Source organism: Rana temporaria, chromosome 3 (assembly GCF_905171775.1).
Source record: "Rana temporaria chromosome 3, aRanTem1.1, whole genome shotgun sequence".
In the NCBI taxonomy this organism is placed as follows: domain Eukaryota; kingdom Metazoa; phylum Chordata; class Amphibia; order Anura; family Ranidae; genus Rana; species Rana temporaria.
Window position 1 is genome coordinate 79994917 of NC_053491.1, and position 21386 is coordinate 80016302.

General features: G+C 42.2%; 1 protein-coding gene across 1 annotated transcript in view; it reads left to right on the forward strand.

Annotated features, from left to right (window-relative positions):
• FAM189A1 (family with sequence similarity 189 member A1) overlaps positions 1 to 21386 on the forward strand; it is a 928350-nt gene that overhangs the window by 330781 nt on the left and 576183 nt on the right. The gene's annotated exons all lie outside the window — the stretch shown is intronic.

A 21386-nucleotide genomic window follows, 5' to 3' on the forward strand; every position in this document is an offset into this window, starting at 1 on the left:
ACTCCCTAGGTAACATATTTAACCCCTTGATCACCCCCTAGTGTTAACCCCTTCCCGTCACATTTACACAGTAATCAGTGAATTTTTATAACACTGATCGCTGTATAAATGTGAATGGTCCCAAAATAGTGTCAAAAGTGTCCAATATGTCCGCCACAATATCGCAGTCACGATAAAAATTGCAGATCACCGCCATTACTAGTAAAAAAATAATAATAATAAAAATGCCATAAATCTTTCCCCTATTTTGTAGACTCTATAACTTTTGCGCACACCAATCAATATACGCTTATTGCGATTTTTTTTGCCAAAAATGTGTAGAAGAATACATATCGGCCTAAACTGAGTAAACAATGTGTTTTTTTTTTTTTTAAGTTGGGATAGTTATTATAGCACAAAGTAAAAAATATTGTGTTTTTTTTTAAACTTGTCGCTCTTCTTTTGTTTATAGCGCAAGAAATAAAAAACCGCAGAGGCGATCAAATACCACCAAAAGAAAGCTCTATTTGTGGGGAAAAAATATTCATTTGGGTACAGTGTTGCATGACCGCGCAATTGTCATTCAAAGTGTGACAGCGCTGAAAGCTGAAAAATGGCCTGGGCAGAAAGGGGGTTTAAGTGCCCTGTATTGAGGTGGTTAAACCTTTGATCACTTTAACTAATCAAAGCTAGTTTTTATTCTATTGTTGCCAATACAAAAGTCCGCCATGAGTCATTCGAAAGTCCGATCTAAGGTCAGTCGGACTTCCGAGAAAAAAAGTCAGATGGAGGCTACATATGGCCGGATTTTCCGAGAAAAAAAGCCTGTCTGACTTTTTTTCTCGTTAAGTCCGGCCGTGTGTATGAGGCATAACTTTCACTACAGAAATAATGTCAACGTGATATGTTATTTTTTTTTTTTAATATTAACTTAGTTTAAAAAAATAAAAACGCATGCTGGATAGTGTACTCAGCAAGTCAGCATACCAGTAAAGAATTATGTCCTATATACTGTGTCTCATATAAGCTCATACCTGTGACTTTCTATAGCACATGTCTCAATAATAGCTGCTACAGAGAATAACTGAAGATGATGATAAAACAGGGGCCTCAGTGTAGAATTATTCTTTCTGCTCCTCGTGTATGCATAAATGTCAGATTCCGTGACACCAATGTCATAATACCTTCATGATGGTGCTTAGAGCACCTCTGACTTATAGGGGCTCGGAAAGTTTGCTCATCTGATTAAGCCTAAGCTGATTCATCATGACAGCAAGAGAAAATTATAGTACATACTTAAAACCCATAAACTATATGGCAAAGTGAAATAAAATGAAAAGCCGATAATAATAATATGCAAAAATCTCTATTCACATCACCTGTGTGAATGGCCCAAAATTCCACTGCTGGAATGATATTGCCAAGATTAGACCCAGGAGTGACATGTCAGTGTGGTGATCTTTAGATCATGTCAAGCAGCAGTTAATTGCATATGGAACTTCTGGTACGTTGCTCTGACATTTCCTGGAAACTGAAATGACACTGACAGGTCTATAGCAATATGCCCGAGAATTAGGAATAAATTATCCAAGTTAAAAGTAGAGCATTGAGGAGAAAACATTTTGGTTGAAAATCCATGTCTTTTCAATGTGTTATGTTCTTGACTGTTATGCACTAATGTTTATACCAAAGGTTTACACGTGGCTCCCAAACAAAATTGACGTATTTTTTTCCCCACAAATAGACCATTATTCTGGTGGTATTTGATCACCTGTGCGGTTTTTATTTTTTTGCGCTATAAACAAAAATAGAGCGACAATTTAAAAAAAAATCAATATTTTTTAGTTTTTGCTTTAATAAATGACCCATTTAAAAAATATATATATATTTTTTTCAGTTTAGTCCGATACATATTCTTCTACATATTTTTGGTAAAAAAAAAATCACAATAAGCGTATAGTGATTGGTTTGCGCAAACGTTATAACTCCTACAAAATAGGGGTTAGAATTATTACTTTTTTTTTTTTTTTTTTTACTAGTAATGGTGGCGATCTGCGATTTTTGTCATGACTGCGATATTACGGTGGACACATCGGACACTTTTGACACATTTTTGGGACCATTCATATTTATACAGCGAACAGTGCTATAAAAATGCACTGGTTACTGTATAAATGTGACTGGCAGGGAAGGGGTTAACACTAGGGGGCATCAAGGGGTTAAATATGTACCCTGGGAGTGAGGGGGACTGACTGGGGGAGGTGACCGATGGTTGTCCCTATGTACAAGGGACACACCATTGGTCTCCTCTCCTCTCCCTGACAGGACGTGGAGCTCTGTGTTTACACCCTGTAGGTGAAAGGGCAGAATCACGTATATATACATGAACCTGTGCAGAGCTGCTGCCCTGTAGCAGTGAAAGTGCTATAGGGTGGTCAGCAGGTGGTTAATAAACGTCTAATGTTAGTGGCTCCAAAACGTACCAGATTCTAGCTAGAAAGAATGTGACATCATCGTCATCTAGGTGCAAGGGCAGAAGAGATGTGTAGAGAGGGAGGGGGCCCTGACAGTATAAGCATTTTACTGCAAGGTCTGCTTTAATACAATAGTGAACCTTTGTGGGGATACCAGGAAAAACATACCAAGGATCCAGCCTCCTGCCCACTGAACCTCTACCAAAACCTCCAGAAATGGTTCTAGCTCAGTTGTCAGCAGCTAAATATCATATGCTCTTAGAAGGAGAAACTGAGCTGTCTTTGATCTTAAAAATCCACTTTAAAGCAGAATTAAAGTCTTGCTACAAAGAAAACAATGAGCAGGCAGGCCTTTATGGCAAAAGAGACATGCACTGATTCTTCTGCAATAAAATACATGCACAAGTGTCGGGGGGACATCATCCCCTGCTGGGCAATGAAGAGGCCTGAAGTCTGGCATTTAAAAGAAAATGTTGGTGCTAGTGCAGGATCATTAGACAGTTAAGTATGTAGACTTTAGTTCTACTTTAAGGCCTCGTACACACGACCATTTTCCATCAAGAAACTTGGTGGCAGAGCTTTTTTGCTGAGGAAAACGGTGTATGTTTTTCGTCGAGAAAACTGTTGTGGAACTCGACGAGAAAAAAAGAGAACAAGTTCTCTTTTTCCTCGTCAGGAGTTTCAATTTCCTCGTCGTGTTTCTCGTCGGGCTGGTTTACAACGAGAAACACGTTTGTGTGTATGCTTAGAAACCCACGCATGCTCAGAATAAAGTATAAGATGGGAGCGTGCCTTCGGTAAAAGTAGGGTTTGTAATGGAGATAGCACATTCGTCACACTGTAACAGACTGAAAAGCGCGAATCGTCTCTCACCAAACTTTTACTTAACACGCAGTAACATGAGATTAGCAAAAGCAGCCCCAAGGGTGGCGCCAGTGGAATCAAACTTCCCCTTTATAGTGCCATTGTACGTCACCGCGTTTGAGAACAACAAGATTTTGTCTTGACAGTGTGTACGCAAAGAAAGCTTGTCAAGTTTCTGGACAAGCCTAACAAGGAACTCGTCGAGGAAAACGATGTTTCATTTACGACGAGTTCCTCGGTCGTGTGTACGAGGCCTAACACCTAAAACTCATTGATGAATCAGACACAAAATCCACTTGGTGTATGCGTAATTAGCAAACTCTAATTCGTAAGTGTATATGTTTGCACCTTCATGCTATGTGGGCAAAAAAATCTTATTTGGCCTCATTGCAGTGCTGAAATTTTAGTGAATAAATCTCAAATCTCAAAGGTAACACGTAAAAACAGGGCAAATAAGACCTATGAATTAATTTGACCATTTACTGAATCAGACCAAAAGTATGTACAGGCATACCCCACTTTTAAGTACACAACGGGACCAGAGCATGTATGTAAAACGAAAATGTACTTAAAGTGAAACAATACCCTTTTTCACTTCTAGGGTGTAGTGGGAGGTCAGGGACTGTAGTGGGGGTATCAAGAGCTGTAGTTGAGGTCTCAGGGGCTGTAGTGGGGGTGTCAGGGGCACACTGGAACAGGGTGGGGTATGCTCTCGGAGCTTCAGCTCCTTCTACTGCGGCTGCAAAATGTCCGTACAGTACTTGTAAGGCACTTTACATACACTTGCAGGTATGTCCTTACTCGCGAGTGTATGTAAAGTGAGTGTACTTAAAGCGGGGTATGCCTGTATTCAAGCTTATACCGATTGCATGGTTGTTTATCTAGATCTGCATTTCTCAACCTTCTTACCTTTAAGGAACCACTAAAATAATTTTCCGGTCTCAAGAAACCCTTTCTAAAACAAATTAATTTGTGGTCAATGGGAAAAATGGTGTTCAGTGGGAAGAATGCAACCCTTACATTGGAGTTCAGTAGGAAGAATGCCATCCTTGCAGACATCTAATAAAATAATTGGTGTCATGCTGCTGGCTTTGCCAAGTGCCGTTGGTTCTAGAACTATGCAGGCACCATCAGATGGGAGGTCAATCAGCCACCGCTTAAGGAACCCTAGAATTCCAGGGATCCCTGGTTGAGAGTGGCTGATTTAGAGGGTAACAGAAGATGTAAAAAAACACAGCACAAAAAATCTACACATTTAGAGAAACATATATTTTCATATATTTTCTGTTTAAACCTCCCTCTCTGAAAAAAAAATTGCTCTATTAAGAAAAGTAAACATTAGCAGGTTAAGGGACTTGCAAGAGCTCATAATTTTTTTACATTTAATTACTTTAATTATTATAGTTTTAGTATGGTCTTTCAGCTGATTAAGACCCACACATTATCCAGCTGGAAGTTATAACCCACCCAGCATGTTCTGATACTTCTGATACTTGGACATGCTTGGTAAACCTTTCTGTGAGGTCTCATAGGAGCAGCTATACACTATACAAGGCCCAAACCACCTGATGTGGCATATTTAGATTTAAATGCACAGTGGCTGTATTCCAAGACTCATCAGATTCCCATCAGATACAACACATGATCCATAGCCCTGCACTGTATGTGAGAAGGACAGGGGCCCGCTCACCACCCACAGTGTTGGAAATAAATGACCATTGGAAGTCTACAAGAGCAGGCAATAAGGTTAGTATTACACCTTATTCCTAAACCCCTAGACCCAATGAGCATTTAAGCCTTGCAATGTGGGGTGGGGTTACTCCATTGTATGTGAGGACGGAGGGGACCCAGAGCATCAGAGAGAAGAAATGATCACTGAAAGTCTGCCAAGGCAGGGAATACAGTGAGTATTACAGATTATTCCTCTTTTTCTAAGGTATGATAAGGGAATGCATCTGCATAATAATAATAATAATAATAATAATAAAGTTACCAAAGGGTATTCTATCTTTTATTTTCCAAACCTGAACTTTAAAAGCAACTTTTGAAATCTGACCGACTTTCATGCGCACCATAGAAATGTTCCCTTTCTCCTCTTCTCATAATTCACCTAAAGGACTACAGATTTTTTCTATTATCAACTTAGTTCCTTTCAGGTGCCCAGAGTCATTCCTTGCATGCCAGCTATTGAGAGTCACTTACTTTGAACGAGCGACATTAAAAAATTGAAAGGCTGCATACTTACAGAGACATTATTTAAAGAGTGCTAAAGTTCTAGCAGCTGGCTTCATTCAATATAATAGCATTTTCTAGCATGTGTTTTAGAATGTTTTGCAAAGGAAAGAAGTTATTTGTTGGAGATACAAATAAACCTGCTTACAAAAGATTTTCCAAATCTTTTGTTTAGCTTTTCCGTTTAGCTTATATAAAAGGGAAAGCCAAGGATTTTAGAAATCGTAATTCTTTAATGTAAGTGGCGCAACTAAATCCCTGTTCCATTGTGAGTGTGATTGAAAAGGTAGACAATGGGCAAATTGATTGATGGAGTAAAAGCATCATCTATGTGTTACTTTTATTCTTTAATTAACTGCATTTCCACTTAAATATATGTAAACCCTTTTCCCACATTAAACAACTTCAGGGCTTATGTGACAGATGTTTTTATTATATTTTTCCAATGGTCATTTAAGCTCATGTCAGGATCACAGCTTTCATGGACTGAAGATATTCAAAAAATGGTTGTTTTCTCTTTTTATAGAAAATGCTGTAAGTGGATGATTCCGAGAGAGTGAAACATATTTTTAAAGCAGAGTTCCACCCTAAAAATGAACTTTCTATTAACAGCTTGCCTTTATTGTAAAAAATAAATAAAAATATTGACTCACTTCTATCTGGCTGTTACTAGGCAGGTTTTGCAATCTGCCTTGTTCCTGGTCCTAGGTGATTAAACTTCCTGTCCTAAGACCCCATTGCCTCCTGGGAAATTATGACACTCATTTCCCAGGAGTCTCTGGGCATTACTGTGCCTAAAAATCGCCCAGAATGCACCTCTCCCTGAAAACCAGGAAGAAAAAGTAACTGGGCTACACATGCCCACACAAGTGATGGATACGGCCATAACATGAGCTGGAGGATATAAGGCAAGTGTTTGCAATGATTTCTGGGACAATTGCAGAGCTATTAATATGTTTTAGGGACTATTTAATGTGCTTAATTTTAGCTTGCAAAAAAAAATTATGCCCGGGAACCCTGCTTTAACCACCTGCCACCCGCCCTATTGCAAAATGACGGCGGCAAAGTGGTTTCAATATCCTAAATGGACGTCATATGATGTCCTTAGGATATTGAGCCTCTGCACACCCCCGGGTCTGACACCCAGCAACACCCCGCAACTCCGTCAGAGACTCTTTGACACGTGATCAGCCATGTCCAATCACGGCTGATCACAATGTAAACAAGAGCAGCCATGATCGGCATTTCCTCACTCGCGTCTGTCAGATGCGAGTAGAGGAGAGCCGATCGGCTGCTCCTTTGACAGGGGGGGTTTGTGCTGATCGATTATCAGCACAGCCCCCCCCAAGGATGCCCACACTAGACCACTAGGGATGCCACCTAACCACCAGGGATGCCATCAGACCACCAGGGATGCCCACCACCAGGTATGCCACCCTAGACCACCAGGGATGCCATCAGTGCCCACAATGGATGCCAATCAGTGCCCACAATGGTTGCCAATCAGTGCCCACAATGGGCATCACTGATTGGCAGGCATTGTTTGGCACTGATTGGCATCCATCAGTACAAAATGTTGCAGTACATTCGTGCCACCCATCTGTGCCGCCCATCTGTGCCCAACCGTGTCGCCCATCCGTGCCACCTATCTGTGCCCATCCCTGCCGCCCATCTGTGCCCATTCGTGCCGCCCATCCGTGCCGCCCACCTGAAAATTGGTCTGGGAAGGAAGGTGTATATGTGCCCAGTATGGAAGTGGTTAAAGTTAAACATAAGGCAAATAGCTGAAATAGATAAAGGACTTGTATGTATGTAAACACAGTTATGAAATTACTACAAAGTGGGGTGGACTAGTTTCTAGTGGTGAAAAATACATTTTTTTTATGCTGCCGTTCAATACCCCCATCATTTCAATGGACAGTGAAAGAAGAAGTGTCAGATTGAGGAGCCTACCTGCTTTCTCCTCCTATCAGCATGCTACCTATGCTGTAGCACAGCAAATTGGTTCCTAGTGCTGCTTTTTCTTACACCAATCTAAGCTCTGCTGTACAGAGACTGCAAGAGGTTGATATAAAATCAACTTTAGATTAAACTAAACTGCTTATATTTTAAAAATACATTTAATGGGGTTGTAAACCCTCAAGGTTTTTCACCTTAATGCATTAAGGTGAAAAACCGCCTGTGATGCAGCAGCCCCCCCCCCCCCAAGCCTCCTAATACTTACCTGAATCCGATCTTTCTAGGGATGGGGAAGAGCACACTAGCTCCAGCCGGTGTCTCGGGTCCTGATTGGATCAATATAAAAATGTAGCGCTGGTGGCTAGGGAGAAACTTCAGTATCTCGCTGAGTAAATATAGTCACTGAGTGTGAGACAGTGAAAAATATAAACAAGAAACCAAAAAATGAATGTGCTAATAAGTCCACATATAAAAAGAACAGAAGAAAAGACAGTATATGTCCATCAATATGGCATGTAGGTAAACTGTGAAGAAAATTAACGTGTAGCCGCATAGATCATCATGGAAAGAATTTCTTCCAACTGAATGAAATAGATGGAATACGCTTACCAGCACCAGTGGATCTACCTGTCAGCGACAGCAGATCATGTAGGCATGGGAAATCCAATTGACTCGGCTTGTCTGATGACTCAGAGTAGTTAGGACCACAGACGATGGGACAACTCCAAAAAACTGACTCCAACAAACATGCAAGAAGAAAGAAAAAAGGAAACGGTGCTCCAATAGTGCAGGTCAAAAAATATTTGAAAGGTTTTATTGTAATAGAACCAACAAAAAATGACATTAATAGTGATCACAAATTAACTATAAAACGGCAATATGGGGAGTGATCCCCTGATGAAGTCACGTGACGTGACGACACGCGTCGGGATTGGAGCACTAGACACCGCACCAGCTGACGGCAGGTAGACGAGCGCGGCGCTCGTGGATGTATGCTATCGGTACTCGCTGTTCATGTGAGTTTTTATGATTGTTTTATTAAATCTGCTTCCAAACGGGGTTATGCGATGTGTGTCCCTTCTTCCTCCCATTACACTGCCATCTGTTTGAGCAAACATCTGCCGCAAATGTGAGACAAAGAGGGACGAGAAAGGACATGCAGGATTCTTTTGCTTCTTCACTGCCACCCCCTTCTTTGAGCAAGTATTGATCGCAGGTGTGAGGCAAAGAGGAATTGGAATAGCCACGTAGGATTTATTGCGAGCTCGGTGCTCCTGGAGATATGCCTTGTATTCCATCACTTTAAATGAGTGCATTGGTGTTTTTTACTTTTGTGCCACACACTGGGTCACGGAGTTATGCTAAATATCCCTTATTGTCTTTCCACATATGAACACTTGGGATTGAATACCTCAGCCGCATCTTCAGACACACCGTATTATTGGCTGCATAGATACTTGGGGATTATCAGGCTGTTTGAGCAACAGCTGTAAGGTGAGCTGCTGAAAAATCATAGGAGGTGTCTTTTTGCACACTGAAGTCCATTATCTGCAACACTTGGCTTTGGGATCATCATTTAGAGACTCTCACAGATTATTATATATTTTCTTTTCCAGTCAATTTTGGCACTTTGATGTGATTTTATATTTCCATGCACTTTTATATTGTGTTATTTATTTCACTGTGTTACGTTGCCGTTGTGATTGGTTATTTGGATCACTTTAGTTATATTCAAGGCTCAGCCTCTTATTCACGCCTTTAGGGTTCATTCAGTCACAATATTTGCACATTATTTGTTTATCCCCGTCCCCTCTGATACACAGCGCAGACACCATCACTTGCTTCAATATGGGGAGTGGCGTACCAAGCCCGATCCTGATTGGATCGATTGATAGCAGCCCAGCCATTGGCTCCTGCTGCTGTCAATCAAATCCAATGATGCGGGAGCTGGGGGGCAGGGCCAAGTCCTGCTGTCTGTGTTGATGGAGGCAGCAGCAGGACACCGGAGCACGCCCGCACAAGTGCCCCGAGGGAGAGTGGCTCTCCAACAGGGCACTTGAGAAAAGAAGGAGCCAGGAGCACCGCTGAGGGACCTCAGAAGAGGGGGATTGGGATAACTCTGTGCAAAACCAACTGCACAAAGGAGGTAAGTACAACATGTTTTTTTTTGTTTTGTTTTTTAAACACGAATCATTACATATTCTTTAATCATGTATCAATGAATACAAAGTTGCATTATTCTGTATCTTTTATATGTGACTGTAGATTAACTTTAAAGTACAACATTTTTGATGATGATCTATTGCTATGTGCTCAAAGTTAAATACATTTTTCTGATTCTCTTGACACACTCACATGAAGCTTTCTGTATATAAAGCTGGAAGCTTTGACACTTAGGGAATTATTTACTAAATGCTGTAACACTGCAAGCATAGGCGTGCGCACAGGGTGTGCCAGGTGTGCCCAGGCACACCCTAATCACCCTGTGCAGTATCCCCCTACTCACCTGGCTCCCCTCCTTCCCCCCACAGCACTGCCGGCTTCCCTCCTCTCCCACCTGTTGTTGCTGTGGATGTTTTAGGATGAGTGGGGGAAGGGGCCGGTAAATATGCCATTTACCGGCCCCTTCCTTCTCTAAATGAACATCGTGAGTGTTCAGTAGAGTGTGTTTGAGCTTTGGGGTGCACACCCTAATGCACACCTATGACTGCAAGTTAAGTTACCCCAGATCTCAGTGAAATTTCACTTTGCTAAAAATACCCATTTATTTTCAAGGAAAATAAAAACATGCCTTGGTGCTAGCACATGATTAGATGTTGGAAGTCAGCAGTGCTTCACCTCATTAACTGTTCTAGGGAAAATTCCCTTGCAACATGCAACTTTCCTTGCAAAGTGAATATTTTATTTGCCTTTAGTAAATCACTCATTTAGACTCAGAGTGGAGCATTTCCCGTAGCTTTATGTACAAAGGAACTACTGTAATAACACAAGCAAAAACATATGCATCATGCAGACAGCAACAACAATTATCCCACAAAAATTGCAATCTTACAATGTCTCCATTTCTATTTTGGAATTCCAATTCAGCACTCATATATGACATTAGTGACTATAGTTGTAAGTATGAATGGACACTTAAAGGCTTATTCAATAAAAAAGACAAAGAACACCAAGGAAATGCATAAATCAATAAACAACAAGAACTAGATAGATTTCAGATGTTGGTAATGAACTTACAGCTGAACTTCAGGCAGAAAATATTTATCTAAAGGGTAATTCAGCTTTCGTGAAAAAGAAAAAAGAAAACAGCAACTAAAAAAATAATCTAGTGCTGTATATACAATTGTGACTCCAGTCATATTGTAATTGAATGTTATTAAAAAATAACTTTCCTTTTCGATCTGCCGCTCTGTAATTATTTGTAAAACGCAATGCTAAATGGCCACCTGGAGGTGTCGTGTACACAGAATCCTTACAGAACGCCCCCCAGAAACATAATTTCCTGCTTGTGTGATTGGCTCACTGATTTTCCCAGATGTATACAATAAGATACAAGTAAGATATCAGGCATCCCCTGCAACAAAAATGTAATTTTTGGTGAGGTACTCCCAGCAGGAAATTACCTCTAAAGGGATGCAGAACTGGCCAATTTTTCTCATTAGTGCCCTGCAGATGCCCACTTTCCACATGGGCACAGACAAACACACAGGGATTTCTTCAGAATTACAACAGGTATGACAAAGGTACAACAAAATTTGTTAAAAATCCTTGCAATGTACATAGATCACCCAGAAGAGAATGTTTTTTTTCTCAACAAAAGTGGAGTTACTCTTTAAAGCGGTGGTTCACCCATAAAAACGACTTCCCCCTATTACACTGCCCCCCCGCATTACAATACGAATATGCCATTAATTTTTTTTTTGGCTGCTGTACATACCTGGGTACAGCTATTCACCCGTGTCCTCCGGGTTCCTACCATGGCGGTGATTGACGTTTTGACTAAAAAACGAGCTCCCCCTGTCGCGTAAGCAGCGTCACGATTGGCGGAAGGAGCCGAACGGCAAGTCGACGCTATACTGCGCCTGCGCATCGCAGTTCGGCTCTTTTCGCCAGTCGTGACGCGGCTTACGCGACGGGGGGGAGCTCATTTTTTAGTCAAAACGTCAATCACCGCCATGGTAGGAACGCCCACTCCCACGGGACTCGCAACCCGGAGGACACGGGTGAATAGCTGTACCCAGGTATGTACAGCAGCCAAAAAAAAATTAATGGCATATTCGTATTGTAATGCGGGGGGGCAGTGTAATAGGGGGAAGTCGTTTTTATGGGTGAACCACCGCTTTAAGTTTATGCTTTAATAACAGCAGATATAAATGTTCACCTTCAAAATAACAGAAAATAAACATGGCTTATTTTGAAAATGTCTTGTGACCAAATCTATAACTGATGGTGCAGGCAAAACAAGTATATATGAGCTAGTTTAATGAAAAACTCTGATCAAGAAAAATTTACTTCTCAGATGAGAGCTGTATGTATCATTATACCACTCACATTCAATCATTTGTTCTACAATTGTAATTTTCTAGTACAGATCTCAATCAAATTGTCTTATATGCAAAAACAGAGAGAGAGACACTTTGATAAGCAAACCACAGTGTACCTTATATACGGCAATGAGTAATAACTGTGTTCTATCAACACTACCACCATTAATGACTAATATATATTAATGCCTAATATATAGTCAAAGAGATTGCAAGTACAATTCATATTAAATAAAGCTATTTCTATATGCCACTGGGAGTTCCAGAATCCTACAAAAACCTTGTAAACCACACACAATGGGCCAGATCCACGTAGCGGATCGTAATTTTAGTCCAGTGTAGCGTATCGTAGTAACGCTACGTCGCCACAACTTTGAGAGGCAAGTGCTGTATTCACAAAGCACTTGCCTCTAAAGTTACGGCGGCGTAGCGTAAATCTGCCGGCGTAAGGGCGCGGAATTCAAATGTTAAAGATGTGGGCGTGTTTTATGTTAATTTAACTTGACCCGACGTAAATGACGTTTTTTTTGAACGGCGCATGCGCCGTCCGTGGGGGTATCCCAGTGCGCATGCTCCAAATTAACCCGCAACAAGCCAATGCTTTTGACGTGAACGTAATTCTACGCAAAGCCCTATTCGCGAACAACTTACGCAAACAACGTAACATTTTCAAAATTCAACGTGGGAACGACGTCCATACTTAACATTGAGTACGCCTCATATAGCAGGGGTAACTTTGCGCCGAAAAAAGCCTTACGGAAACAATGTAACAAAATGCACCGGCCGGCTGTACGTTTGTGGATTCGCTTATCTAGCTAATTTGCATACTCGACGTGGAAATCGACGGAAGCGCCTCCTAGCGGCCATCGTAAATATGCACCTTAGATCCGACGGCGTACTAAGACGTACGCCAGTCGGATCTAGCCCAGCTTCAGGCGTATCTTGTTTTGTGGATACAAAACAAAGATACGCCGGAGCAAACTAGAAGTTACGCGGCGTATCAATAGATGATGTCACAATTTAGTGAGGGTGTCTCTGTGATGGTGCCATGTGAAGTGCGTCGAATGGCCAGCTCTCCGGTAGTAGTAAATAATCACTGCTACTGTAGTGCTGGTCATTCCTTGCATTAAAGTCGGTGGTGTCACTGCAAGCTGTACACCCGCTGAGGTGAAAGGTATGTGTGCTGGCATTGGTTGCAGTACCATGTAAGGGACTTCCTGGTGATACAGAGACCAGTATGAGAGGGTTATGCCAGAGAACCTTGTGATAGAAAGACCACTCTATGACAGTGCCCTATGAGAAAAATTGTCCTGTGAGAGACATTGGCCTGTCCCGTGAGACTACTTTTTGAAAGTATATACCGTAGGAAACTGCCTTGTGAAAGAGACTATCTTGTAAGATTACCCAGTGAAATAGAGGCAGTGGTACCAAGTTGGTGAGAGGAAATCCATCCTGAGAGAGGATCTTGGGGACAAAGCCTGATACCGCGTACACACGATCAGAATTTCCGATGAAAAAAGTCAGATGGACTTTTTTCATCAGAAATGCTGATCGTGTGTGGGCCCCATCAGACTTTTTTTCCATTGGTGTTTAGAAATAGAACATGTTTTATTTTTTTCCGATGGAAAAAAAACAATAGGAAATTCCTATTGTCTGTGTGCAACTCCGACGGAGAAAAAACACATGCATGCACAAAATCAAGTCGACGCATGCTCGAAAGCATTGAAATTCATCTTTCTCATCTCATCCTAGTGTTTTACGTCACCGCGTTTTGGACGTTCGGAATTTGGTCTGACAGTGTATATGCAAGACAGCTTGAATGGAATTCCGACGAAAAATTCCATCGGATTTTAGGCCATCGGAAAATCCGATCGTGTGTATGGGTCATGACTCTTGAGTTGATGGGAGAATGAGAAAGAATGCTAGTTGGAAGGTCCACTAGGGGGTTGTTTGTTCCACTGTGCGTATTGGATTTGTGAAGCAAAGGAGTCATTCTCTGGAGTAGTGCAAGTACGGTGTGCTATGCCATGGGAAGGAATGACATTAAGGGCCAGATTCTCAAAGGGCTTACGACGGCGCAACGCCATTTGCGCCTTCGTAAGTCCTAATCTGGCCTGGCGTATTTATGCGACTGATTCTTAGAATCAGTTACGCATAGATATCCATTAGATCTGACAGGCGTAAGGCTCTTACGCTGTCAGATCTTAGATGCAATTTTTTTTCGCGCCGCTAGGTGTCGCCGATGTCGTTTTCCCCGTCGTCTATGCAAATTAGCTATTTACGCGAGATTCCCGAACGTACGTGCGGTCGACGCAGTAAAGTTACGACGTTTCCGTAGCATTTGCGACGCGTAAAGTTGCCCCTGCTATATGAGGGGCAACCAATGTTAAGTATGGCCGTCGTTCCCGTGTCAAAATTTAAAAATGTACGTCGTTTGCGTAAGTCGTCCGTGAATGGCGCTGGACGCCATTTACGTTAACGTCGAAACCAATGACGTCCTTGCGACGTCATTTAGTGCAAAGCACGTCAGGAAATTTTAGGGACGGCGCATGCACAGTACGATCGGCGTGGGAACGCGCCTAATTTAAATGATCCACGCCCCCTACCTGGATCATTTGAATTAGGCGGGCTTGTGCCGGAGGATTTACGCTACGCCGCCGCAACTTTACAGGCAAGTGCTTTGTGAATCAAGCACTTGCCCGTAAAACTTGCGGCCGCGTAGTGTAAACGAGATACGTTACGCCCGCATAGTTTTACGCCAGGATACGAGAATCTGGCCCATAGAGCATAGAGACAAATCTAATGAGGTTAAGTGAGCTCTATATGATAAAAATGCATGTTCCAATTCTTCTCTGGAGCCTAGCAGACAGATGCAAGTGGTCTAGTGATTTTTCGTTTTCAAAAAAGGTTTTATTTGGAAGACAAGTAAAATGGTACAAAACAATGCATTGGGATAGGAATGATACAAGAAATGCAATACAATGAGATGAGGGTAGGAGTGGAAGAGGTATGCCAAGGGGGGGGGAATGATTTGTGTACATAATCAAGACGAGAATAATACATTAGAGGCAAGGCATGTATACGAGATTAGCAAAAAGACAGCCAGACCAGTGGAAAAGCGGATGGTGCACATATCCAATATTTTGAGATGGTGGGGATATTTTTCAGGGGGGCAAGGACCAATATAGCCATTTGTTGGAGAAAATATGCATGCTATCGTATAAGGTGTGGTGGATACGTTCTGAGAGTCTGATAGATTCCATTCTAGATAACACTTGGGGCCATGGGAGGGTTTGAGATTTCCAGTTACAGGCGATCATCCACTGTATAGCACTGATGAATGAATGAATCAATCTGTTACATGGAGGGGGAACATCTGGGACCGTGGAATAGAGTAGACATATTTGTGGGGTAAGGGAGATTTTTTTCTTGAGGATACTTTCAAGTCTATTTACCAGTTCTAGCCATATGGGTTTCAATAAATTACATTCCCAAAAGATGTGGAAGTAGTTGCCAACCTCGGGGCAACCTCTGAAGCAGTTTGGGGAGGTATTAGGGTAGAAGGAGTGAATTTTAGCCGGGGTCATATACCATCTGGTGAAAATCTTTAAAGGGGTTTCTCTAAAGGCGGCCGCACGATTACTTTTTCTAAGATTTTCTATCATAACTGACCACTGGTCAACTGGGAAGGAGCAATTAAGTTCTAGTTCCCAGCGTAGCATTGGGCCTGATTTATCTGGTTGAAATAAGGAGTTTAGGAAGTTGTAGAAGGAGGATATTAAGCCTTTGTCCCTAGGGCAGGAGGAGCAAACCTGTTCAAATAGGGTGCTAGGGGGGGAGATATGAGTGGAAAAATATTTTTCAAAAAACTCCTTGATTTGGGAGTATTGAGTGAGGTGAGAAGGGGAGAGCTTGTACTTATCTTGTAAGAAGGAGAAAGAAAGGAATGACGAGTTGAAGGTGAGTGATTTTAATGTAGTAAGGTTATTAGCAATCCAGTCGTTGAATGGGGACTTGTCTGGGAAGGCGGGAGGGAACCTGGGGTCACCTAGGTAAGTCGAAAGGGGGGGAGTTGGAGAAGCGAGATTATGCTTATCACATATCCTCCTCCAAAGTTGCAGCATCTGTGCTACAATTATATTTTTTCTGGAGAGAACATGGTGTGGTGTTACCCTGGACCACAGAATACCCTTAAGGTTTAGGGGCTGTATCGAGAGTGATTCGAAGCGGAGCCATGGGATATCCTCATAAGGGGAAAACCATTGTGTCAGTTGTGTTAACTTAGCAGCTAGAAAATAATACCATAAGTTTGGTAGGCCAAGACCTCCTCTAGGTTGGGGTCTGTGCATAAGAGAGTAGCTGCATCTGGGTTTCCTATCATTCCAAATAAATTTATTAATTTCTCTTTGGAGGGTTTCTAGGCGGGATTTAGGTACGTTGATTGGTAGTGCCCTGAAGAAGTATAGTAGCTTCGGGAGGATGGTCATCTTAAAAGCGCAGATCCTACCGAGATAGGAGATATGATAGGAGGACCATACCTTAATTAAGGCGCTGATATGGGAGAATAAGGGTAGGTAATTAGATTTGTACAGTGAGTTGTGTGATGTTGTGATCTGAACGCCAAGATATTTAAACGATGAATGTGGCCATATAAAGTTAAAGTTTTGTTTCATCAGGGAAATAAGATCAGGGGGGCAGTTGATTGGGAGAATGGAACATTTGTTGGTGCTGATATACAGGCCAGAGAGTTTATGGAATGATTTGAGTACTGACAAAAGATTAGGGATAGAGGTATGTGGTTCTGTCAAGAATAGGAGGGCATCGTCAGCATACAGACTAAGCTTAAATTGATGTGGTTCTTTACGGTAGCCCTGGATGTTAGGGTTATGTCTAATGGCGTGAGCAAGAGGCTCTATGGCTAAGGCAAAAAGGAGGGGGGAAAGGGGGCAACCCTGTCTGGTGCCTCTGCTAAGGGGAAAGAAGTCAGAATTACTACCAGGAATCCTAATTCTGGTCTTGGGAAGATGGTAGAGAGCATTAAATCCATGTATAAATTTTTCCGAGATGCCGAACTTCGGGAGAAGATGATTGAGGTACGACCAGTTTACACAGTCGAATGCCTTATGGATGTCCAGACTAAGTAGGCATAAGGGGCGGGAGTGTAGGTTGGCGTCTTGTATAATGTTAGTGACCAATCTGATGTTGTCGACAATTTGTCTACCTGGGATAAAGCCTGTTTGGTCTACGTGAATGAGGGAGGTGATCACCAAGGACAATCTATTTGCAAGCAGTCTACCGAATAATTTAAGATCATTGTTAAGGACCGAAATTGGACGAAAGTTTTGAGGGAGAGAATGGTCCTTTTGGGGTTTAGGTATTAGGGAAAGGTTAGCCAGCAGCATGTCCTCAGGGAAGTGTCCCACCTGGAGGACATGGTTGAATAGTTTTGTAAGGCTGGGCACTAATAGAGGGGCAAATTTTTTATAGTAAATGGCTGTGAAGCCATCTGGGCCAGGGGCTGTTGATGACTTAATGGATTTAATGATATCCGCGATCTCAGATTCAGAGCAAGGTTCATTTAAAGATGAAATCTGAGCGTCATCGAGTTTAGGAAGGTGTAAAGAATTTAGCCAGGCTAAAGAAGACGGGTTGGGGTGGGTTTGGGGACCAGAGAGGAGGTCCTTATAGAATGAGGTGAAAATCTGGAGAACATCTTGAGGATGGGTAACATAATTACCCCTTTGGTTTCTTAATTTGTATACATGGGGAGGTTTAGTATCATGATTCAGTTTACGGGCAAACATAGCCGAGGCCGAGTTGCCCTGTAGGAGAAATTTGGCTTTGGAGAATCTGATAGATTTTTCAGTGTCTTCTGAGAGTAACGTGTTAAGGGCTTGGCGTTTAGATTGAATGAGATCGGACAGAGATGGTGAGGGGGAGGAGTTTAATTTGTTATACAAGTCATTTAATTCTCTGGTAAGACATTTAATGTCAGTGAGTTTGGCTTTGTGCTTAATAGCAGCTATGTTTATAATATGCCCCCTCAAGACCGCTTTATGGGCGGCCCAGATGGAAGTGGGGAGCACCTCTCCAGGGACATTCTCTCGAAAATAGTCTTCTATGTGGGATTTAATTTGTTGGTGGGAAGAGGGGTCCGAAAGCAGAGAATCATTGAGACGCCATTTGAAGGTGGTTGGGGCTAATCCAATTTGGGAAGTCTCAAATGCTGCTATATTATGGTCAGACCATGGGCAGGGATGGATTGTGGCTTTAGAAGAGTTGGCCAAAAGAATAGGAGTGCAGAAAATGTAGTCTAGTCTGGAGAAACAGTCGTGAGGGTGAGAATAGTGTGTGTATGCCCTAACTCCGACATTGTGAGCTCTCCAGGAGTCAATTAATTGAGATTTATTAAGAAAACTGTTGATGGTTTTGGTAAAGGCTTTAGAAGAGGGAGATGTTTTATTTCTGTCTAGTGCGGGGTGCGCGGCAAGGTTAAAGTCTCCTCCTATAATCATATGGGGGGATACATATTGGTCAAGCGTATCAAAAAATTTCTTAAAGAAAGAGGTTTGGGCGTCATTTGGGGCGTATAATGAAGCTATTGTTATTTTACGTCTGTTAATGCTGCCCTTCAGAATAATATATCTACTCTCTGCATCTTTGAAGACAGACTGTAGTTCGAAAATCACTGTGTTTCTGATAAAAATTGCAACACCACGAGACTTATTAGAGAATGTGGTGTAGTGTAGTTGATTGAAGGACTTATCAAAGTATTGGGGGTGATTGGCTTCTGAGAAATGTGTTTCTTGCATTAAAATGATGTCTGCACCCAATCTCTTATAATGTCTAAAAGCCTTCTTACGTTTATTAGGGGAGTTAAAGCCCTGGACATTATGAGAAAACATTTTTAGTCCCATTGTTACGGAAATAAAAAGGGGGGGCACTGCGTGAGTAAGGGGAGATTAAAGGGGGGCTCGGGGAAAAAAGGGTTGGAATTTAATAAATGATAAACATCAAAAATATTAAGTGCAGTAGACATTAGCAGAACTCCTAATAATAGAGGGGAGATGGTAGTGCATAACAGATATAGACATTGTATGCTGTAAATTACAAAATTGAAATAGTATTGCATTGGGAGAGTAGGAAGTCTTCCAGAAAAATAAACTTTATAATGAGGTGCCATAAGGGCAAAAAAAAGCTGACAGCTTAAAAGTGCCAGACGAAGGGACCAAGGGACAGGGGGTCCCTTGGTTCAGTCAAAAATGAAAGTGGACAACCAAGTCCAATTTCCACCAGCAGGGCCAGCGGACAAGCCCAGAAATCAGGGAAGCCCGTGTGCCGAGCAGGGGGAATGGGGAACAATCCAGCAACGGCGGATGAGCCAGGCAATGTGTAAGGATAGCTAGTCTGGCAATAACAGTTATGTGCATGTGTTTGTACTTCATATAAACATAACTAATAACAAAATATATAAGGTAACGACCTAGAGAGAGTTTCAGTATATGTGAGACCGGGTAGGTATAGGCAAGTCCAAAAAAAAAAAAAAGGGGGGGGGGATGAAAAATTGGGGGGAGGGGGGGGGGAGATATCAACAAAATCATTAATAATGAATTGTAAAAAGAAAGACCTGACACAGTATAATAGACTTAACATCAGCAAATAAGCTATATATAAGTATATGTATATAGGCACTAGGGTAGGTGGAAGGAGGAGGGGAGCCCCCATTTAGTGGGGGGTGCAAACCTGCCATGTAGAGCGGCTTGTAAGGAAGCCGATTGGGCTGTTCATGGAATAAGAGACTCCCCAATCAGGGTATAAAGTTCGGTTATTCAATTCTAGGCAGTCCATTTGCCTTCAGTTTCGGTGATACTGTGCAATGGGGGGGTTGTCCTGATGAATATACCTGGGGGTGTTTACCACACCATGTAGATACCTAGATAGAAGGGTGAGAGAGAAAAAAAAAAAAAAAAGGGGAAAAACAACAAAAACACAAATAAAAATAAAAGGGGGGGAGGGGGGGGGGAATTGTCTTGCACGAATGGTTAAGTGTTACCAGCCTACACGACTTAAAAGATGTCAGAAAAACATGAAAAATCTGAAAAAAGAACGGAGGCCTGAGAAATGAGCAAAGAATGAAAAAACAAAAGCAAAAAGAAAGATATAGTGTCAAAAATGCTCGAAAAAACTCGAACTGTCATAATCTTTTATTTTGCTTGATCAAGGATGGGGTGTTGGATCCATCTTCTTTGGTCCCTCTGATCTCTTTGACTGCGTCTAGATGATGGGGTGGACCAAATGGGAGAAGATCTTGGGGTCGCAGGGAAGCGGCGCTGGGGATCTGGTTCCAATAGGCCTAATTTGATCAGCAGATCTTTTCCTTCGATTACGTTGTATACAGTGTGAGTAGTGCCATTATGCATGATGGAAAGTTTAAAAGGGAAACCCCATCTGTATTTAATTCTGGCTGATTGCAATACGTTTGTGACTTCCTTCATCCTACGTCTGCGATCAAGGGTCGCTGGAGAAATATCAGGGTAGATCTGCAATTTAACTCCGTCCAGGATTATATTTGGGGTGTTTCTGGAAGCCCTCATGATGTCTTCTTTAGTGATATAATCTTTTAAACACATTATTACATCTCTAGGAGGTTTATCAGGAGTTGGTTTGGGGCGCAGTGCCCTATGCAGCCTGTCACAAGCAAATGCGGACGTTGGTTTGTCCGGTACTAGATTGTGGAACAACTTAATGATTGTCTGGTTAAGATCGACGATCGATTCTGGGATACCACGCACTCTTATGTTATTGCGTCTGTTTCTGTTGTCCAAATCTTCTATGTGTGCTTGCATAAAAGAGAAACTGTCAGCCAGTAACTCATAATCTTTTCTTAGATCATTGTGTGCAAGGGCTAGTTCATCATGTTTTGTTTCCAGAATGTCAGTGCGGCCTCCAATACTAGCAATTTCATGTGTAAGGGCACTGGTGGTTTTGTGCAGTTCATGCTCCAGTTTACCCACTAATTTCTCATATATTGCAGTAAGGCTAGCATCCAGATCTGCCTTTGAGAGAGGCTGAGGGTACTCACTATTAGTAGAGAGCCGGGAAGAAGCCTGTGAGGAGCCGTTGGTGGAGGCCGCATGGTGGCCGGCGCCATCTTGAGACATCCTTCTCTCCAGGTCTAGGAGATAGTTAGTTATTGTGTGATGGGAGCGGCGTTTGCGCCCCTTATTGCAAGTGTAAGTTTTGGGCTCAATTCGCTGCCGGATGGCCCCGGGATTCGTGCCTGGCTCTCCTGGATAGACGGAGCTCACACTAGCTGCATCCGTCCAGAGTCGCG